Source organism: Schistocerca serialis, chromosome 7 (genome assembly GCF_023864345.2).
Source record: "Schistocerca serialis cubense isolate TAMUIC-IGC-003099 chromosome 7, iqSchSeri2.2, whole genome shotgun sequence".
Lineage (NCBI taxonomy): Eukaryota > Metazoa > Arthropoda > Insecta > Orthoptera > Acrididae > Schistocerca > Schistocerca serialis.
Genome location: NC_064644.1, coordinates 140,745,469 through 140,766,430, shown reverse-complemented (window position 1 = coordinate 140,766,430; position 20,962 = coordinate 140,745,469).

Sequence of the window (20,962 nt, the reverse complement as noted above, 5' to 3'; positions counted from 1 at the left end):
CAATAAATAGTTTTTTCAAATTTTAGAACATAAATTACATGATTTGATGACACACTATTCGAAAAGTTGGCGTAAAGTAACCTTCCACCACGCCCGCTTGGTACTGAGTGGGTTACTAAACATAAGAACTAAGTGTGTGATTAAGTCTCTTTCTCATCAAAAGTGACAATATCGGCTTGATTGGATGGTGGCCAAACTGAGCAGCAAAGTTAATTTCTGATCTGACAAGGAATAGTTCATTAACACAGCGCAGTAACGGCTGAAAATCAGTTTGCACAAAAGTTCTCATTTCTGCGTGTCTCGGCGGGGTCCGACGACGGAACTAGCTGCTCTGTATAGAGGCGGTTTCCACTAGGATCAAGGGTGTAAAAGAACCTGGGGGCTCGATGATTCAGGAACCTGGGAGCTCGATAATTCTTAAGTGAAACTCTGATTATTTTGACTTAAGTTCAGTCTTGATCACGTCATGTATGTTTTAATGATACAGGTGACCGGTTTCGCGTAGCAGCGTAGCAGCGAGGAGTGCTCCGCCTACCATCCTACAGGAGCCAGGGTCTGATGATGGTTTTGTAAAAAGAACCGAAACCGGTCACCTGTATCATTAAAACATACATGACGTGATCAAGACTGAACTTTAGTCAAAATATTTATTGATCACTGCTTTCCAAAAATGTTTACCAAAAAAGAAACTCTGATTGATGAAGCCTAGCCCAGAGAGCTCGCTAGTAATCAAATGGTCCCACAACACTGAGTGGCTGCCTCAACACGTTGCAGGCGCCAGGACACTGTCGGGACTATTTGTGCTCCCGTGATACAGCGAAAGCTAGAAGGTGCACCAGGCCAGTGACTTCAGCGGGCGATCTAGTTGCCGCCTGCTGTTCGGGCGGTCTCTCGAAGTGTCCGTTCTGGCACTTGCTGTGGTGGCCCCTGCTTGCTGTGTAGGCCACCCACTGGACAATGGTGTTAGTCTGGTTGTATAGTCTCTAAGCTTATTCTTCTGAGACGATATCAGATGTGTAGAAGGTCGTCTCATCAATTGAGAGGAGAAAAAATCCACCTAATCATTTGTTTATCCAAAATTCTCCGGTCTGGTACCACCGAAGAAATGTAGTTCCCCGTATTCGCTATGCACAGAAATAATCGTATACACAGTGTTAACAAATCTGAAATATATGACTATCATTCCACATGGATTCGGCAGCAAAGTTTTCGAAGCAAATGTAAAGTGAGAGTAGAATTTCAGTAGTAAAAATATCCATCAGATTTTATTTAAGAAGTGTAACAACACTTGTGTGAGTGGCATAAGGCATTCATATGTTACCCACGAGAAGATGGAAGTGGATGCATGTGACCAGGATACTAACACATAAAAATATAAAAATGTTTAGAGGAATAAAATCAATTCGCCCTGTTCACGCACAATATAAGGAATTAGTTCCATCTCTCCCTAGCATCACTTCATTGCAGACAAAAGTGTTACGTGTATTATGTAGTTCAGTTCTATCATTCGTTAGGGGCTTCGTGATACTGCACTAATTTGATCATTTACTTGATTTTTTGGGGAAAATTTTATACTTAATTGCGTTCAGAGGTTTACTAAAGTATTTGAAGGGGGGCAGGGTAGGGTATTCAAAAATGATTGACAGTACAATTTTTTGTGCTCTCTGAAACCATTTACTGAATAAACTACACATTACAGGTATTCCACCGCCAATATCCATGCACTTTATCCATCGTTCTGGCAGTGTTCGTATTTCCGTAGTAAACCATTCTTTGTATCAGGGAGCCACTCACAATGGCTTGCAAAGACGCATCTCGCTAACATATTCGTAGTTGGCATCTGATAAAACTATCTTCACACCGAGAAGCTTACGTCCACTAAGCAGCACGGTTTTAGAAAGCATCGCCCGTGCGAAACTCAGCCTGCCTTTTCTCATATGATATACTACGAATGAAAGGCAACACACAAATACAACGTTTCTAGATTTCTTAAAAGCGCTTCACATTGTGTCCCATTATAGACTGTTGAAGGAGGTACTTATTAAGCAATAGACCTCACCATGTTCTTCATCGAGGGCAAGGATATCGTCAGGAGTGTCCCAGGGAAGTGTGGTAAGATCGCTGTTATTTTCTATATACGTAAATGATCTAGAGGGCACAGTGGGCAGCAATTAGCGGTTGTGGTGTACGAGAGGGTGTCGAAGTTGTGTGATTGTACGAGGATATAAGATGACTTCGAGGAAATTTCTAGTTCGTGTGATGAATAGCAGCTAATTTTAAAATGTGTTCAAACGTGTGTGAAATTCTAAGGGACCAAACTGCTCAGATCATTGGGCCCTAGACTTACACACTACTTAAACGAACTTATGCTAGGAACAACACACACATACGTGCCCGAGAGAGGACTCGAACCTCCGGCGGGAGGAGCCCTGCAGTCCGCGACATGGCGCCTCAAACCACGCGGCCACTCATCGCGGCAGCTAATTTGAATGTAGAAAAATGTAAGTTAATGCGAATGAGGAGGGAAAACAAACCCGTAATGTTCGAATAAAGCATTAGTAGTGTCTTCAATGAGACACTCACGTCGTTCAAATATCGGTGCTTAACGTTGCCGAGTGATGCGAAATGGAACGAGGATGTGAGGATTGTTTTAGAGAAGGCGAATGCTCGATCCCGTCTTATTGAGAGGAATTCGGGGAAATATGGTTCATCTGTAAAAGAAATCGCGTATAGGACGCTAGTGCGTCGTGCTCCTGAGTACAGCTCGAGTGTTTGGGATCGGAACCATGTCGGAAAAAACGAAGCAGTTCAGAGGCGGGCCCTCGGGAACTCAAATGGCAAAGCGACGCTATTTTCGAGGAAGACTGCTGACAAAATTTAGATAACCCGCATTTGAAGCTAATTGCAGAACAATTCTACTGCCGGCAACGCACTTTTCTCGTAAGAAAAGCGTACATAATATATGAGAAATTAGGGTTCCAACGGAGCCAAATAGACAGTCATTTTTCCTTCCCCGTATTTTCGAGTGGAACAGGAAAGGCAATGACGAGTGATGCTACAGGATACTCTCCACGCACCGTATTGCGGCTTGTGAATCATGTATATTCACGTAGATGTAACACGAAAGCTTACTCTAAGAGCTATACACTTATTTCAGTTAAAAAACGACGAAGAAGCTTCAGTATTCACTTCAAATACTATTACTTTATCAATGATTGGAGAATCTTTTAACTACTTTTGTGGATTGCTTGTTTCTGGATTTACTAAAGTTTGAATTTTATCCATTGAATTTGCTGTTGTATGGTTCCTTTGGCTTGCGTGAATCACGAGGATTACAAACACTACTAACGTGACCATGTTTTTCACAACAGAAGTAAATTTTGCCCTGCTTACAGCACTGATGATGTAAGCGCCATAGAAACGATTCAGGGGTAGAAGATGGGGAAACTCTGTGAGTACGAGTCACCGAACCGTCACTAGAATCGCCTGAGGAAGACTACAAATCTTAACAGCGTAGAGAAGTAGCTTGTTTATATCGCTCCGAGAGCGAGCACTTCCTTGAACTCGGCTGTTTACGATTTCCGTCGGTCGCTGTAAGCCTGTTTCCTCACTGGTCTAGTCGTTGTTTGCCCACCGCAGCCGAGCACAGCGCGAAAGCTTCGGAGTGCGTTTGCCAAAGCTTTTCAGTCTCTCCTAAGAATCCACAATTTCCTGCGATTCTGACAACGTTGTCTAAAGACGGCTTTGAAAACCTTAGCGCCTTAGTATACGTTTATTTGTCATGTCGGAAGCGAATTTCAATCCCTGATTAGGGAATCAGCATACGACCGTTTGCGTCGTTCGTTCTCATTCACAAATTTGTAAAGGCTAATAATCGCTTAATATCTCATACCCAGGCATGGTACGATTCAATTGATGTTTACGATAGTGGTGAAATTGTAATCTGGAAAGCACTGTATGCGTTTTGCAACTGTAATAGTCAGAAAACACTTCACCAATCTTGAAAAATCCCTCATCAAAGCCCGTTGGTCTTCTTGAATGTGGTAAGTAATTCACATCGTACCTAACCTATTTGGAACGAGTAAATCGTCTGCTGACGTGATTTCTCCACTGTAGGTGCCGGGTATAGTTCTGGTAAGGCAGTGATTTTTTTCTCCTCATTTCAGTTTCAATCACTTCGCCACTGGAAAAAAATATCGGTATCTCACATTGAATTACGCTTATTTAACATTAGAATAGGTGCTGGGCTCGAATCGCCACGCCAAACACAAACTTTACGCCACGTCATTTTAAGTTTAAACATGCACGCACTTTGTTGTTTGTGACTGGCATCACATTTAAGATTCAAGTGGTGGAAATGGCTCTGAGCACTATGGGACAACATCTGAGGTCATCAATCCACTAGAAGTTAGATCTACTTAAACATAACTAACCTAAGGACATCACACATCACCATGCCCGAGGCAGGATTCGAACCTGCGACCGTAGCAGTCGAGTGGTTCCGGACTGAAGCGCCTAACACAGCTCGGCCACAGCGGCTGGCCATATTTAAGACCTTTCGTGGTTAGTTGTTAGGGACAAAAAACTCTGTCACGTAATTTCAAGTACAAACTTGCTACTTTAACTGTTACCTATTGTATAAATTTGAATCTACAAGAGTTGAGAACTATGTCATCTCTGATGACGTGTTTCCTTTTAATGTGAATAAGCGTGGTATTAAACTGCAGGGGGCTGATTGCCATAAACAGCAATGTTATCTAGTGATCTCATGTAGTAGCCATTTAATATTGTCAAACGAATATACCGAAATGAGATTAGAGGATCTTTTAAGGAAATTACGTCATGTATGTTGCATGCAAATCAGACGGAACGCTATTTGATTGTTCGTATTCTTTTGAACATGATAGTTCGTTTTATTTGACAACATTATAATGAAATGATATTATTACTGGTTATTTAATACTGTGCGAATGTAAGTTATAAAGTATCTTAAAAATTTAATAAAGAGATACATTTCAGTGAAGTAGGTGAAGTTTTCCAACCGAAAACTCTTTCATTCTTTCTACTATTCTTATTGCTACCCTACCTACGAGACATTTAATCTGGTCTTGAATACTGGAGAACACATGCGAAACTACGCATTTATATCCCTTCTGTACTAATGTTAGCTCTCGAAGACTTCTATATACTGTTTTTGGTCTTACTGATAAATTATTGCTTTTCACTGTTTTGCAGATGAGAGATATGTTGAGAGTGACAAGGCAAAGCAGTTGTGATTATAACACGTATTTTTCAAGTGATCTGATGTTACTAGAGCTAACACTTGATATAATTCATACAATAGCTTCTTCATTCTAAAACCACTGATTCGGTATGTTGAGTTTTCCAGAAAACATTATTCCATAACTCATTATCGAATCGAAATATGCTGTCTAAACTAATATGTCCATTTTGAAATCACGTATAGCAATAATCGTGTTTACTGCAGGTAACTGAACTGAAGAGCTTCATCAATTCTGAGGAATGAATTTTCCAAAAAAAAAAAAAAAAAAAAAAATGGTTCAAATGGCTCTGAGCATTATGGGACTTAACATCTACGGTCATCAGTTCCCTAGAACTCAGAACTACTTAAACCTAACTAACCTAAGGACATCACACAACACCCACTCATCACGAGGCAGAGAAAATCCCTGACCCCGCCGGGAATCGAACCTGGGAACCCGGGCGCTGGACGCGAGAACGCTACCGCACGACCACGAGCTGCGTACTGAATATTCCACATAAGGCTATAATTCATCAGCTTTCTCAAAACTGTAATGGTTTCTACATACAATATTTCATCGTTGGAGCAATGTATATTTATAGCCTGTGGAGTCTAACGATAGGAATGTATTACTGTGACTTGTCCAACATCCTATAAAAAGAAAAAGAAAAGAAAACATCAAGCATGCTCTTCGTGTTTCAATGGCAATTTATCGTGTAATACGTCAAGCTTTGTGTGTGTTACTGCGCCTACCACTATCAGATATGAACTCTTTTGATTATTTCGCTTTGTGTTTGCTTATTTTGTGTTATGTTTTTATTATCCTGGAAGAATATGTCTCTCTGTGTAAACTGCATTGTCTAAATTGGAAAACGTAATATCTGTAACCATACAATTAATATGCGAGGGAGAATAGAAACGGTTCATGCATCAACAGGTAGCAGTTGAAGTGGAAATTATTTACGTTAACGAATATGAGTTGTTTGTTGACTGTGTGGTGGTGAAACAAGAAGCTGAAACAGTTGCTGGCTAGAATGTTTTTGTTTGGGACGATTTTCAGTAGAGTGTGAATATATTTGAGTTTATCTGGTAAAGTATTAATCATTCACTCTGTATATGAGAGATGCGACATGTAAAAAGGTAATTGCGAAATGTTCTATGGCATGTGAGACCATCAAATATTACGAATATTACGCATCAAGTGAGAGGTACTGCAGCTAGTTTCATCATTAAGGAAGCTGTGAATACTTCAATTAATGCGTGTGCTGTTGTCTTGAAAGTAAAAATTATCATTTCAAGAGGGCAACTGCGGCTGCCGTTCTAAATACCGCTTACTATACTGGAATACTGCTTAAGAGCCACCAATGTGGGAGAATGTCGTTGTATTTTCTACAGATAAGTTTTGCTAAACGTTCTGCTGGGTAGGGAAATTTGTCGTCTCCAGTTCCCCTTAAATCTATTTGATGAATAGAGTTTGCTTCGTTTATCGAGTATTAGAGTACGTACTCTCATTCTTGCCACAAATATTATACTTTTTACAGTCCCCAAATTTTCTAAACTACAATTCTTGTATCGGTCCACTGCTAAGCACGGAAACGCCGATGTGTTGTCCCGTTTGCCTGTTGCTGAGGATAGAGCATTCGATTCCTCCGAACTTGATGGCATGTTAATTGATTCGGAAACCGATGACGTGGTCGAAAGGTTTCCGATTGATTTTCGTCGTGTAGCTACAGCCACAACTGCCCTTGCTACCGTTCTGCGTTTTGTTGCTACGCAATGGCCCTTGTCAAAGTCACGGATTGGGTATCCGATTTTTCGACGATTTTTTGCTCACAAGGAGAGACTTTTTGTTCGACGTGGTGTTTTGCTGTTGCGTTCTGATAATGATCAGTCCAGGGTCGTGGTCCCACGTTCGTTACAGTCCTCTGTCTTAAAGCTTCTCCACCAAGGACATTGGGGTATAGTGAGAACGAAACAACTTGCTCGTCAGCACTGTACTTGGTTCGGAATCGATGCCGCGATCACGAATATGTGCTCTTCTTGCATGGTGTGTGCCGAACAAATCAGCACCACCACGGAAATTCTTTGCATGGCTAAAAGCCACTTTCCCTTGGCAACGCTTACACACCGATTTTGCTGATCCATTCTGGAATGCTCGATGGTTGGTTGTGATGGATTCATTCAGTAATTTTACTTTTGTCGTCCGACTGTCTTTCACGACATCATCTGCCACCACCCAAGCGTTATCTGCTATCTTTTGCATTGAAGGTCTTCCACAGACTATTGTTTCCGGCAATGGTCCACAGTTCATGTCCGCAGAATTTCGGTCATTCTGCAAGGCCAATGGTATTCAACATCTGACGTCCGCGCCGTTTTCGCCACAGTCAAACGGTGCCCCTGAACGATTGGTCAGGACTTTCAAGTCACAGATGTTGAAGTTGAAAGAGTCTCATTCTCGGGAGGACGCGTTATTGCCCTTTTTGTTCTCGTATCGCTCTCAGCCCCGAGGTGGTCGCTCGCCGGCTGAGTTGCTCCACGGTCGCCATCATCGAACCTTGATGTCTTTGCTACATCCGCCACATCAGGTTACTGTGCAGCGGCAGACACCTGATTTTGCCCCAGGCGACGTTGTCTACTACCGCCACTATCGAGGTTCACGGCGTTGGCTCGATGGGAGCATTCTTCGCTACTTCGGACGCGCTTTGTATGTGGTTTTGGGGGCGTCTGGTGAGGTGCGCCGGCATCTCAATCAGCTGCGCCTCTGTCGTCGCACGGGATCTGCCGCTCACCGTCTGCTTTCAGCGACGGTGCCGTCCGGTCAGCGCCCCGGGGACCCATATACTGGCTCGCCTCAGTCACAGGTGTTACCGACGCTGCCTTCTATTTTGCCCCATAGCGACGCGCCACCGCCGCCGCCGCCTGTTCTCCCACCGGCGACGCCCGCAGTGGACGCGTCGCTGCAGCGGCCGGGCGCCCCCCTGGGTCACGCGCCGCCGATCGCTCCCCGTGACCAGTTGTCCTCCGACATGGAACTCAAGAAAATGGCTCTGAGCACTATGGGACTCAACTGCTGAGGTCATTAGTCCCCTAGAACTTAGAACTAGTTAAACCTAACTAGCCTAAGGACATCACAAACATCCATGCCTGAGGCAGGATTCGAACCTGCGACCGTAGCGATCTTGCGGTTCCAGACTGCAGCGCCTTTAACCGCACGGCCACTTCGGCCGGCCCCGACATGGAACTCTTGACCGCTCCGGACCATACGTCGTCCTGGACCGTCGGGTGCCCCTGCCCCATGGAGATAGACCCTTCGGTCCCTCCTGTCTCTCTACAGGCGCATGCACTGCATGTTGGCCTGCACCCTGGAGTAGGTTTTCAGGCGTTTCCTAGCTCCCCGCGGTCCGAATGGCAGGGTGCGGGTGGCACAGCCTCGCCTGTTGTTAGGCTCCCCACCTCGTCGCATACGTCAACATGGGGTCCTCCCCACGGCGGGCGGAAGCCTTATACCACAACCGTACGCCGATTTGCTGGGGAGGAATGAGGTGTCACCGCCAGACACCACACTTGATGGGTGGTAGCCTTTAAATCGGCCGCGGCCCGTTAGTATACGTCGGACCCGCGTGTCGCCACTATCAGTGATTGCAGACCGAGCACCGCCACACGGCAGGTCTAGTCTGAGAGACTCCCTAGCACTCGCCCCAGTTGTACAGCCGACTTTGCTAGCGATGGTTCACTGTCTACAGACGCTTTCATTTGCAGAGACGACAGTTTAGCATAGCTCAAATGGTTCAAATGGCTCTGAGCAATATGCGACTTAACTTCTGAGGTCATCAGTCGCCTAGAACTTAGAACTAATTGAACCTAACTAACCTAAGGACATCACACACATCCATGCACGAGGTAGGATTCGAACCTGCGACGGTAGCGGTCACGCGGTTCCAGACTGAAGCGTCTAGAACCGCACGGCCACACCGGCCGGCTTTAGCATAGCCTTCAGCTACGTCATTTGATACGACCTAGCAAGGCACCATATTCAGTTACTATAATTACTATCTTTAAGAATGTATTCTGAACAGATAATATTGTCAATCGTGTACCGTCAAGATCGACGTTCATCATTAATGGATTAAAGTTAAGTATCAAACTAATTATGTCCGCTTTCTGAATACTCATTCCTTGTCATGTTCCAGACCAATGTCAGTATAGTTCTTCCCTCCTCACGCCAGCTTGCGTGAGCTAAAACGCGTGCATTTCGGCCTCCACTCGTAACACGGTGTTGGCTCTTCTGCTAACACAAAAACAGTATTTACTACAGTACTACAACCGTGTGCAAAACTTAAGGATGAAAGTAACGTTCACATCATCTGTAATTACCAAGTATTATACCTCGATGAAACTTGGACCGTACATAGGAAGAACTGCTACAAAACAGAACAGAAGATATCAGAGAGTGAAATACGAAGTGAGACAAACGGAAATGACACATTTACTACCACGGTAATTACTCTGAAATCTCCGCAAGTGATGATTGTCCTATATAAGGCAGAACATGTGTGATCTCACTGGACGGCAAGTGCTTCTTATTGCCAATGAGGGCAAGTGCGGCATTGTCGAATATGTTGTTTTGGTGGTGCAGGTGTTACAGTGAGGGCTGGCGTAATGTTGGAAAGGCGTACTAACCTCCAGATCTTTGAATGCAGTACGCTCACCAGTTAGGGTTGTTAGGGGTCCTGCACTCCACAGCCATGTTCCCCTTTCCAGGGGTGCATTCGGCCGTTACTTCATTTTCATGGATGACTATGATATGATCAAGGGGCTCTGATGGCCGGGAGGCCCCATTCGGGGAAGTTCAGTCGCCGCGTTACAAGTCTTATTTCAAGCGACGCCAGATTAGGCGACTTGCTTGTCGGTGGTGATGAAATGATGATGAGGATAACACAACACCCAGTCCTCTGGTGAAAAAAATCTCCAACCCAGTCAGGGATCGAACCCAGACCTGCTGCGTGGTACGTAAACACGTTACCACTCAGGTAAGCAGGGGGGAATGGATGACAATGAACGACTGCATCGAACTGTGCAGGTGGGGGAGCTCTTGGAACAAGATGACATTCAACGAATGGAGTGACCGGCCCGTGTTGGATGCATTGGGAAGAGGAGGGTACAGAAGCCGTGCAGAGTACCGTGGCCAGTAGATGTGTAGACTGCAGAACACGCGTAGGAGCAGCAGTAGGGATGAGGGCGGAGGGCAGGTGCTCTAGGGGAAATGCCTAGGGCTGGGAGCGAAGTGCCTTTCTAAACTGAAGCCTGCAATCGTACTTGCGTGGTGAGCATTCATAAAGATCTCTCACTTCTGCTTTGGTTAGCATCTAAAAATAATTCCGTGAAAATGTAGCGATTTGTTAGCATCTAAAAATAAATTTAGTGAAAATGTAGCGATTTATTTTCGCCTGATTTGTTAACCATTTGTAGCTTTCAAGGAAGTGCCATGAGTGACAAATTTTGGGTAAAACGTACACTTTTCTCTTGTTACCATATTAAAATTTGCTTCTTTTGCCAAAAAACATCGGTGTATACTCAGTCTGACCTCACTAACATGTTGCGCAGAAGCAATTGCGCGAAAATTCTGAAACAGTGGTTTATTACGTTTATTAAGTGAGGAAAAGAAAGGTCGTTATCTTTTGAAGAAGTACATCCTAGGCACAAAATAAATGTGTAACGTTTTCACTAATGTTGTTCCAAAACCCATAGCATTTCTCGTTTCACCAGCTATCGATTTTCCTTCAAAATTACAGTCTTTCATCGAAAAGTACGTAGTTAGTGGAATAACACGGTAGATAATAAAGTTTCCCGTAATAACTAAATGGAAAAACAAACTCCTCTTTGCGTGCTATCGTTTGCCAAAGTCTCATTTTGATATCTCAAACCGTTTATGAATTATGAGGATGAATATTGTGGGTACTTTATTTTGGCTTTATCGCTGGAGCGACGCGATCGCAAATGAGTGTCAAATCAGTTTTCTCGAGACTGGTGACAGACAGAAAACTCTATCCAAGTCTAAAGAAAAATTCACTGTGTTAGCTAAATTTCAAACGTAGCAACATATTATGTAACATGCACCAAACGCAACATCGTAGCGATTCCTTTTTTCCACTGAAAACTTTTCCGAATTTCGCGCAGCGTCTTACTTTCACATAAATTTCACTATACTACAATGATCACTAATGAAATGATGGGTTCATTATTAACGAACCTGACACAAAAAGCTACAAATAAAACAAAAATGAAATATTTTTACCGAATAGTTTCTGTAAAAGCATTTGAGAGAGATTACAGGGCGTGCGCCTCGATTCTGTCATCGTCGACTCGCTGAAAAAGTGGCAAACAGTTTCCGGTCTTCCATTTCGAACAAACGAATGAACTTGCCCAACGCTTTGGACGAAAAGAGGTCACTGCGCATCGGCCACATACCCTGCGCTAACGACCCTCCAGCACTTGTCAACCACGCTGGTGAAAGAATAGAAGTCCCTACCAAAAGACCAAAAGAACAAGCAACCAACCTGGTGGGCAGCGTGGTAGCACATTGCAGAGCATGCAGTGTTGTCTATAGCGATCACACGGTCTGAAAAGAACTACGTTCTACCTTTTGTAGCGTGCAGAGGCCATCATGAACCGTGATGACTTCAGTATAACTATTATCTTTGAGTAAAAATGCCATTTATGCTCCTCTGTTTGTCTATTTCTTTCACCTACCTTCTGTACTTTACTGCAGCACTTCATTCCATGTATGGTCCATGTTTCATCGACCTATTTTACTTGGCAGTGACAAATTACGCGAAAGTTACTTTCATTCTTTAAGTTTGGCGTACGAGGATAGGTCTAGTAATGAATTAGTTCTGCAGTTGAGTACTGTGGCATAAACTTATTAAACTCTCTGCATTATTTGTAAATCAGAGACTGGTTTTGAGCACGGGATTGATTCAGGTGGTAAACACTTTGTTCTTCATAACCTAAATTTTCACACAGTGAAAGTGAGCTGTGTTTGAAAATGACAGACATTTTTGGCTTGCCATAAAATTGTTTTAGGGTTGGTTGGTTTGGGGGAAGAGACCAAACAGCAAGGTCATCAGGCTCATCGGATTAGGGAAGGACAGGGAAGGAAGTCGACCGTGCCCTTTCAGAGGAACCATCCCGGCATTTGCCTGGAGCGATTTAGGAAAATCACGGAAAACCTAAGTTAGGATGGCCGGACGCGGGATTGAACCGTCGTCCTCCCGAATGCGAGTCCAGTGTTAAAATTGTTTTACTATATGTCTATTTTCAAATGAAGATTTGTACTCACAGTTATATGCTTTGTTTGTGTCATTCAATGTTTCGCTCTGGGTTTCCGCCTTTGAAATTATCCCCAATTTTACTAACATATACAGGAAGCCAAAACCAACTCGTATTTGCAGCGCCATAACTGTTTTGTAACTATGGCTTTCATGACTCAGTCCCGAAAAGGCTGATACCAATTCGCAGTTACTTAATAGGTTTTGAGAACTTACTGTATCTTAGTCACCCAATTCTTTTTCTATTTTTTATTTTAATTTTATCATTATGATTGTTTTGTTTACTCTTGACGCGTTTTTCAGTACAGCATCTTCAGATCTTAATGGATACAAGTCACCATTAAACATCCTTACTTCTGTTTTGACAAATTAGATATTGTGTGTCCATTAACATGTGAAGACTGTGCATAGCGAAATAGAACAGGGGAAAGAGTTAAACAACTTTGGCGACTAAGACATGGGTAAATTATTTCTGCCAAATATGTCAGAGACTCACTGAGGGATTTGATGTCCTAAGTTATGATATAATTGGTCTCGTAGGCAACATCTTTCATGAACCAGTTCCCCAAAGCTTGAAAAAAAGAAAAAAGAAATGCGACCCATCGCGAAGGAATTACCCGAATGGGACAGAATTCAGTAGATGTGATGTCAGTATACAGACAAACACACTATTACAATTTCGGAAAGACTGAATGATTTGTTCAAGAGAAAGAGCTTCACAAATGAAACAACTCACTAACGCTTTGGTCCACCTCTGGCCCTTATGCAAGCAGTTATCCGGCGAGGCACTGATTAATAAAGTTGTTGGATGCCTCCTAAGGAATATCGTGTCAAAGTCTATCCAATTAGCGCGTTAGACAGTCGAAATTCTCGACTAGGGAAAAATCCGGCCACATTGCTCGCCTAGGTAGGGTTTTGCATGCGCGAAGACAAGCAGTAGAGATCATTGTGTGCGGCGGGCATTATCTTGTTGAAATGTAAGCCCTGGATAACTTCCCATGAGAGACAACAAAACGGTGTATAGAATATCGCCGACGTACCGCTTTGCTGCAAGGGAGTAGCAGATGACAACGAAAGGCGTCTTGCTACGAAAATAAAAGGCAACCCCAAACCACAATGCCTGGTTCTTGTGCCAGATGGCTGGCGATAGGTTGGTATCCAGCTGCTGCCTTGGGCGCCTCCAGACACGTTTTCTGCGTGGAATGTCATTGACTGAAGTAGAATTGTCTTCAGTGATGTGTCCCGCTTCGAACTGAGCCCCGATATATTTTATCGATCTTGAGGCAGCGCACATTACGTACATAAACGTAGGCGACCTAGACGAATTTCGTAACAAAACCCATTATATCCGACGTAAAAAAGGTTTCTGTTCTATTACTTGCCTTGTGGAAATGAATAAATGCAAATCGCAAATCTCGAAGTTTCTGTAATCCCGCCGGCCGGTGTGGCCAAGCGGTTCTAGGCGGTACAGTCTGGAACCGCGCGATCGCTACGGTCGCAGGTTCGAATCCTGCCTCGGGCATGGATGTTTGTGATGTCCTTAGATTAGTTAGATTAAGTAGTTCTATGTTCTAGGGGACTGATGATCTCAGCTGTTAAGTACCATAGTGCTCAGAGCATTTTGAACATTTTTTTCTCAGATCTAGGGGACAGATGACCGCAGTAGTTAAGTCCCATAGTGCTCAGAGCCATTTGAACCATTTTTTTCGGTAATCCGCTGTAGCGTTTGTCATCAAACGTGCTAGGACATTTGAACTTTGAGCGTCCTAAAACTCGGAGCGTTCAATACTTTGTCAAGTGTTAATGCTCGTCGTCATAATAATGAACATTTGTTACGGCAGTTATATGCACATTGTTTTGCGCAGTTCTGGACCGATTTAGTACCCGTTGCTTCCGGCGATTATTGTATGTCTTGCACGATTTCATTACACTTTTTCTTTGCCTCAGAGTAAAAGGCAAAATTCGCTATAAAATTCTTTTGGTAGTCATCGGAACCGACCAATTTATGCCCTGGTACCATTCGAAGTAAATATTATCCCTACTTATTTAGGTCAGTAGATTTATATTACGCTCTTTCGTAATTTGGAGCATTATCTCTAGGTTGTTTAATCAGTTCCCAGTTAGTGTAAGAACTACACATTCCATAAAATTTAAAGCGGCGTGGGAAAATGATGAAGTACACTATTTAAAGATCTTGTTCTTAAGTGTTGTGTCTCACAAATGTCTCCTTCATCACTCGGATAAATGCCTATCTATAACACAGTTTAAACTCTTGATCGTGGTGGTGATTGGTTTTTTTCACTGTTGTTATATCTCAGTTCGTCCATGGCCCAGATTTGAAAACTATTCTGAATGTTTCTTTGTAAACCTGATCAGTTCGGCAATAATGCAGTTCATCTTATCAGTATTGTATTGTATGGAACTGGGGACCTATAAACGACGGAGATGCTCCATTTCAGCCGTAGCCCTCAGTGGTTCACAACCCCACAACAGGCTACAGCAGTCCACTCACCCCACGGCCGCCCCACACCGAACCCAGGATCATTTTCGGTTCGGCTCTAGTCCCTCCCCACCCCCCACCCCTCCCCCCCACCCCCAAAGGAACGTCTCACACCAGACGAGCGTAACCCTAATGTTTGCGTGGTAGAGTAATTATGATGTACGCGTACGTGGAGAAAGTGTTTTCGCAGCAATCGCCGAAAACTTGGAAATTTGTGGTAAGGACTATGGGACGAAACTGCTGAGATCATCGGTCTCTAGGCTTACGTACTACTTTTATCTAACTTAAACTAGGAACAACACACACACCCATGCCCAAGGGAGGACTCGAAACTCCGACGGGTGGAGCCGCACGAACCGTGACAAGGTGCCAATCGCCGACATAGTGTCACTTAGGCGGAATAAGGGGATCCAGCCCGCATTCGCCAAGGCAGATGGAAAACCGCCTTATAAATCATCCACAGACTGGCCGGCACACCGGACCACGACACTAATCCGGCGGGCGCATTCGTGCCGGGGACCAGCACGCCTTCCCGCCCGGAAAGCAGTGTGTTAGACTGCACGGCTAAGTACTGCTTGGGCAATCCGCCTTGTTCAACTGTCGCAATGAGAGGTTGTGGGATGCTCTCGACAGTTTTTACATTATTTCACGCAGCTGATTAGTCAGTGCGAGACGTCGCCACCTCATCCGCACGAGGTTTATGCTGTTTTCGTACCGTTTTTGCACATGGGGGTGATCGTGGTGCTTTTTTGGGATCTTCATGTGTTTCCCTCGACGACCGATGAAGGCTCTGGCAGTGCTGAATCGATTTATCCGCGTTACTTTAGCCGGGTACGTTGATTGTCCCATATTTTGTTGTGTTCACGTTCCTGCATTATTGGTTATTACCAGGGTGTGGCTGTAATGACCGGCTTTTTGCGTGAAAGTGCATCATGTCTCTGTACATCGCTACCTGTCGTACATAATGTTCGTCTTCTGTCACTCTAAAGACAAGGCAGCATACGCTCGTGGAGACTCATGCACATTCCACATTAAAAGAGGTATAATCTATTTCAATTAGGAAACTGTAGGAAAACCTACATGCTTCGCTACAGGATTCAATTTGGAATTTCAAACGGAAGGTAATAAATTTTAATCATTTGTAAGCAAAGTACAGTATGGGTAGCTGTAACACTATAATTTTTGCCAGAATCACTCCAGAATTTACTGCTCCGTTGAACTCTGCCACCACGAGACCACAAATCAAATATGTCATAAATTCAAAATAGCTAATATTGGCCAGGCTATTTGAAGCCGATTGCTTCATCTTCTCTCAGCAGAATTTTCTGAGCCAGATATCTGGCCAAATGGGAACCCAAAATGAAGTGTACAGCGTTTTACTGGAGCAGTTACTGGTTGTAGTACTTACTTGTACCACGTAAAAATATCCGTAAGAAAATTACTTTGCATGAAATTCTACTGTTCTAAAAACTACAACGAACGATTTCTGTCTGTAGCATCCGAAACTATATGTTCAAACTAGAACAAATATCTACAGACGAATGAATGTCATCAGTAGTAGCATAAATATGAGCATCCTGGAACACGTTTGTGACGTCATGTTACAATGGACCTACTTAATATGCCCTGTTGTTTGGGAAAGGCTGCCAGTCCCAAGTAAATGAAAATCCGGAAAAATGCAAATACGGTTATAATCCAATCATTATCGCGACACTGCTTCGGCACGGTAACGATGGAAAGAAAAGGTAAAAGTAAAAAATAGTAAGTGAAATTCGGAACCAAAAACCTGGGTCTGTTATAATTTTAAATAGAAAATCACTTAAAAAGTGTTATTAGTTCACTGTGAGATCAATAATTACTAAATGGTTATTAATTGTTTATAAACTGTAATTGCGAACTAATCGTTGGAGTGCAACCACGTAAGAGAGGAACCAAAGGGACTGGATTGAGCTCAGATGTAAAAACACTGTTAATACCGTGGAAAAAAGTCATCAGAAAACCAGCAGAATAGTATATGCACGTAAAAGTTAACTGTGTGCATGACAGTTTGCGTAATGAATAGCTTAGTCACTGACTTTAATGCTGTTAACGATTTAAAAATTTAACCCATCATAAGTACTTGTTTTCTATTATAGCAAGTTATTTCTGGAAAGTTCACTAGAATTTATTTAGCGAAAAATAAGTGATTTTACACTATACTGTTACATAATTTCCAATGCACACAAAAAGCGTAAAAGGTATTATACTGAAGTAATATTTTGCCAGTATTCATATAGTGTAAATTATGCTTTCACTCTTTTACTGTTAGCCATTATTCATTAACTAGTTGTTCTACCAAGCAACGAAGTTCACTGCTGTTAAATGGCAGTTTTGGATACTTCTCAGGTTTGTAAATTGCACTTCTTGACCTTAGTTACTGATATTGAATAAGCTCATTAGTTCCAAAATTTTCCTATACTTTCACTGGTGATATTCTCGGAATCAGTAATAGGATACAATAGGACCCTCTTAGGTAAATGATTGAGGTAGAGCTCATTCACATTACAACAATTGCTGCACTAAACACTTTTCTATTCAATTACGAAAAACCGTTACGCTGACTAACCTTGTAAAATCTAACGACGAAACTGGTTTGGTCTTGTATTGTTGAGTAGCTGCAGGTGCGATATTAGGCATTATTTGTCGACAATGTATGGCTACAGTCTCCTCTTTATCTCTGCTCCATATAACAAGTTTGGGTACACAGTCTTCTTCTTGATTATTAATTACTCTTGATGAAAATGTACTGTGCCCATTTACAACCACATAATATACCTTGTCATACATTAAAAATCATGCAGTTTATTCCTTACGCCCCCGCTCACCGCGTCTTCACTTTATCACTTATTGCAAGAAACTGCTCTCTGCTGACTACTTCTGCCCGACTCTGCACGTACGCGTCCAGCGGCAATACTCCCTACTTAAGACGTAGTCTTTGGCTGTAAACGACAGCAAACTCCCCTGGCTGGGCCAGCGTTTCTACTAAATCATAACTACAACATTCTTTTTTAATTAGTTCGTTTGAATTAGTTCTCTGACAGTTAATCACTTGATAATATTTAATAAAATAATAAAAGGTACATCTGAAAGAATTTACATCACAGTTACATTAGGGTCACAGATTTAACTATGCGAAAATTTATAATTAGTTCATTTGAATTAGTTCTTTGACATTTAAATACGTAATAATATTAATAAACAATGAAAGGTACATAAAATAATAAAAGAAATTACATCACAATTACATTGTGATCGCAGAATTAACTATGTGGAAATTTGTTAGGCACTGTGTTGCTGTGTTACACATGCACAACGTTCGTCGATCTATATTTTCAAATATAGACTCAAAGAAACGTCCAAACAAGCAACAACCACAGACTACAATTGTTTACTTTTTAACAGAACGAAATCAGAAAGTCTAGATAACTGATTTGCAATGTGTTTGACACAATTATCATGAAATACCCAAGTGGAATTTGTTCGTAGATTATGTAGTACCTAATACGAAATATAATTTCACATACAGGTGTGTATACAAAGGTAACATTATTGAGTTATTTCTTAGATTAGCATTCTGTTGAAAATCAGAGTGTGTAATAGCACCTAGTTGAAAGCAATGTCTGTTTTGTATCAAAGTTGCCTTCATTAGTTAATTTACCATTAGTCTAATTGAATCCTTAAACTTATTCACACAACATTGACATCATCCGCGTCAATATAAAAATTTATAATCACCGTTTACATTTCCGAGATTAGGTGGATCACATGTATATTACATACTCTTTTCATAATTACTTTCCCATAAATTTCATTTTCCTGAAAAACAAGACTACCTGGCGCTCTTCCGCCACAGCATTTACCTTTGTGCCTGCATTTATCCATGTCCATAGGCACACCTTTTTATATCTACTTTCTTTAATTTATCAGTTCGTTTTGCAAGAATACAACTACTATTTTGTGCTCTAACGAATGTCCATCTATTTCAGTTTCACTTGCAACTTAAATGAAAAGTCTGAGTTCGTTTGAGGCCAATAATTACATATACGATACATCTAAATCTAACTGCTATACATTTAATATTCTTGTTTACGAGTTACAAAATAAAAACAAATATTTTGATATCATAAGCATTGCTTCTAGTATTTCAGTATAACATTAGCATTACTGATTATTGCTGAAGAAGCAAGAATATTTTACTAGTTAATTCTTTATGATTAATTACCGGCAATATGAGTATCAATTATTTCTGTCGTAAAATACCTACTCATTTCGCACATGTAACATGTAACGCCACGAGTACGTCACACTGTGTATGAATTGTTCCATTTCATTTCGTAGAAGCTATTTCGTTATTCCCTGTCATAACTTAAAAATGCAGTTAGTTGCATGACTGTTGTAAAAACCTGTATAAAGCAAGCAATGAGATGACGTTGCACTGAAGGCGCATATGCCATGTAACGGCAACAGGGTAAAGCGAGGCCGCTAAGGTGCAGCCACCAGCCTGTGAAGTATGCCACGAATAATCTGTATCAGTTTTAAATGTATTGCTGTAAATAATGTTTTTTGTATTAATCTCTATATGTCGTTTGTATATCTTAGTTTTAAAAGTATTGTGAACCTTTGTCATTAAACCTGTAACGATTCATGGCTTAAGACTTAAGTTAAAATCTAAAGAGGCTTCCCCGCAGAAAGATAAGGCAAGAGAAACGTGGCGATAAAAAGTTCCAGGTTGACTTTGATAGTCGGAAGGGTTGTGAAGTTGCGTGTGATGCGATGCCCATGTACTGTATTGTGTGGTTGATAAAGTGAGTACAATCATCGTTAAAAGGCCTCGGATGGACGGGAAATTATTGCCACACATGTTTCTACAGTACTAAGCAGCTATTTGTCAACCAAATAGAAGTGTCAAGGTTATTACGAGGGCCAGTGGTAAGTCGCTGTTTCCTGTGAAGGAGGTAGACATTATCTTGCAGCATTACCCACCGTACTGGCCCATTATTATGATGGGAATTACGACTATGAAGCCGCTGTGTAAAATCTGCAAAACCATCCATCGGTAGCAAAATCTTGACAGAGGCTGCAATACGTTGCTCAACACCACGAATGGACTGATGTATTTATTTCTGTCGTGAAGTTCAGTTTATTCTGTTTTTCGTAGGGATGGACAGATTGTAAAAGTCATGATTCGTCGTCCTCTTGTATGAGTTAATACAAGATAAGTAATCAAAAGCAACAAGCTTTATTACAGTTTTGTTATTTCAGTAGATGTTTAGTGTGTCCTTCTCACATACTGTGATATTTGTTCAAATGTTCAAATGTGAGTGAAATCTTATGGGACTCAACTGCTAAGGTCGTCAGTCCCTATACTGTGATATTTAATCAGCAACATTTTCAGATCATATGTTGGAAACACATACGCCTACATAAAGTGCTTAAAATGATTATTGCCACATGAAACAAAGCATCAGATGGTGCACAAAGTACCAGTAGTTTTATTAAATTGATAAGCGTGATAAAAGCAGTTGCATAAGAAGACAACAAAAGGTATTGTGGACATTTTCATTACTACACAAAAGATTGTTAGTGTGGTGTTCAGAACATACGATTTTAATTCTTTAATGACGTGTGACAAACTTAATTTAATTTTCAACAAAATTGTAGGAAAGTATTATTGTTACGTTAAATTGAAGTACTCTCAGTTCAAAATTCTTCACGTTGAAAATTATCAGGAAACATCAGTGTAAACATTCATTTTCAGTTAGTGGTCAATTCCGTGTAAAGATAATGTTAAAGAAAACTGTTTATTAGTTACAAAAGTTGCAAATAACACCA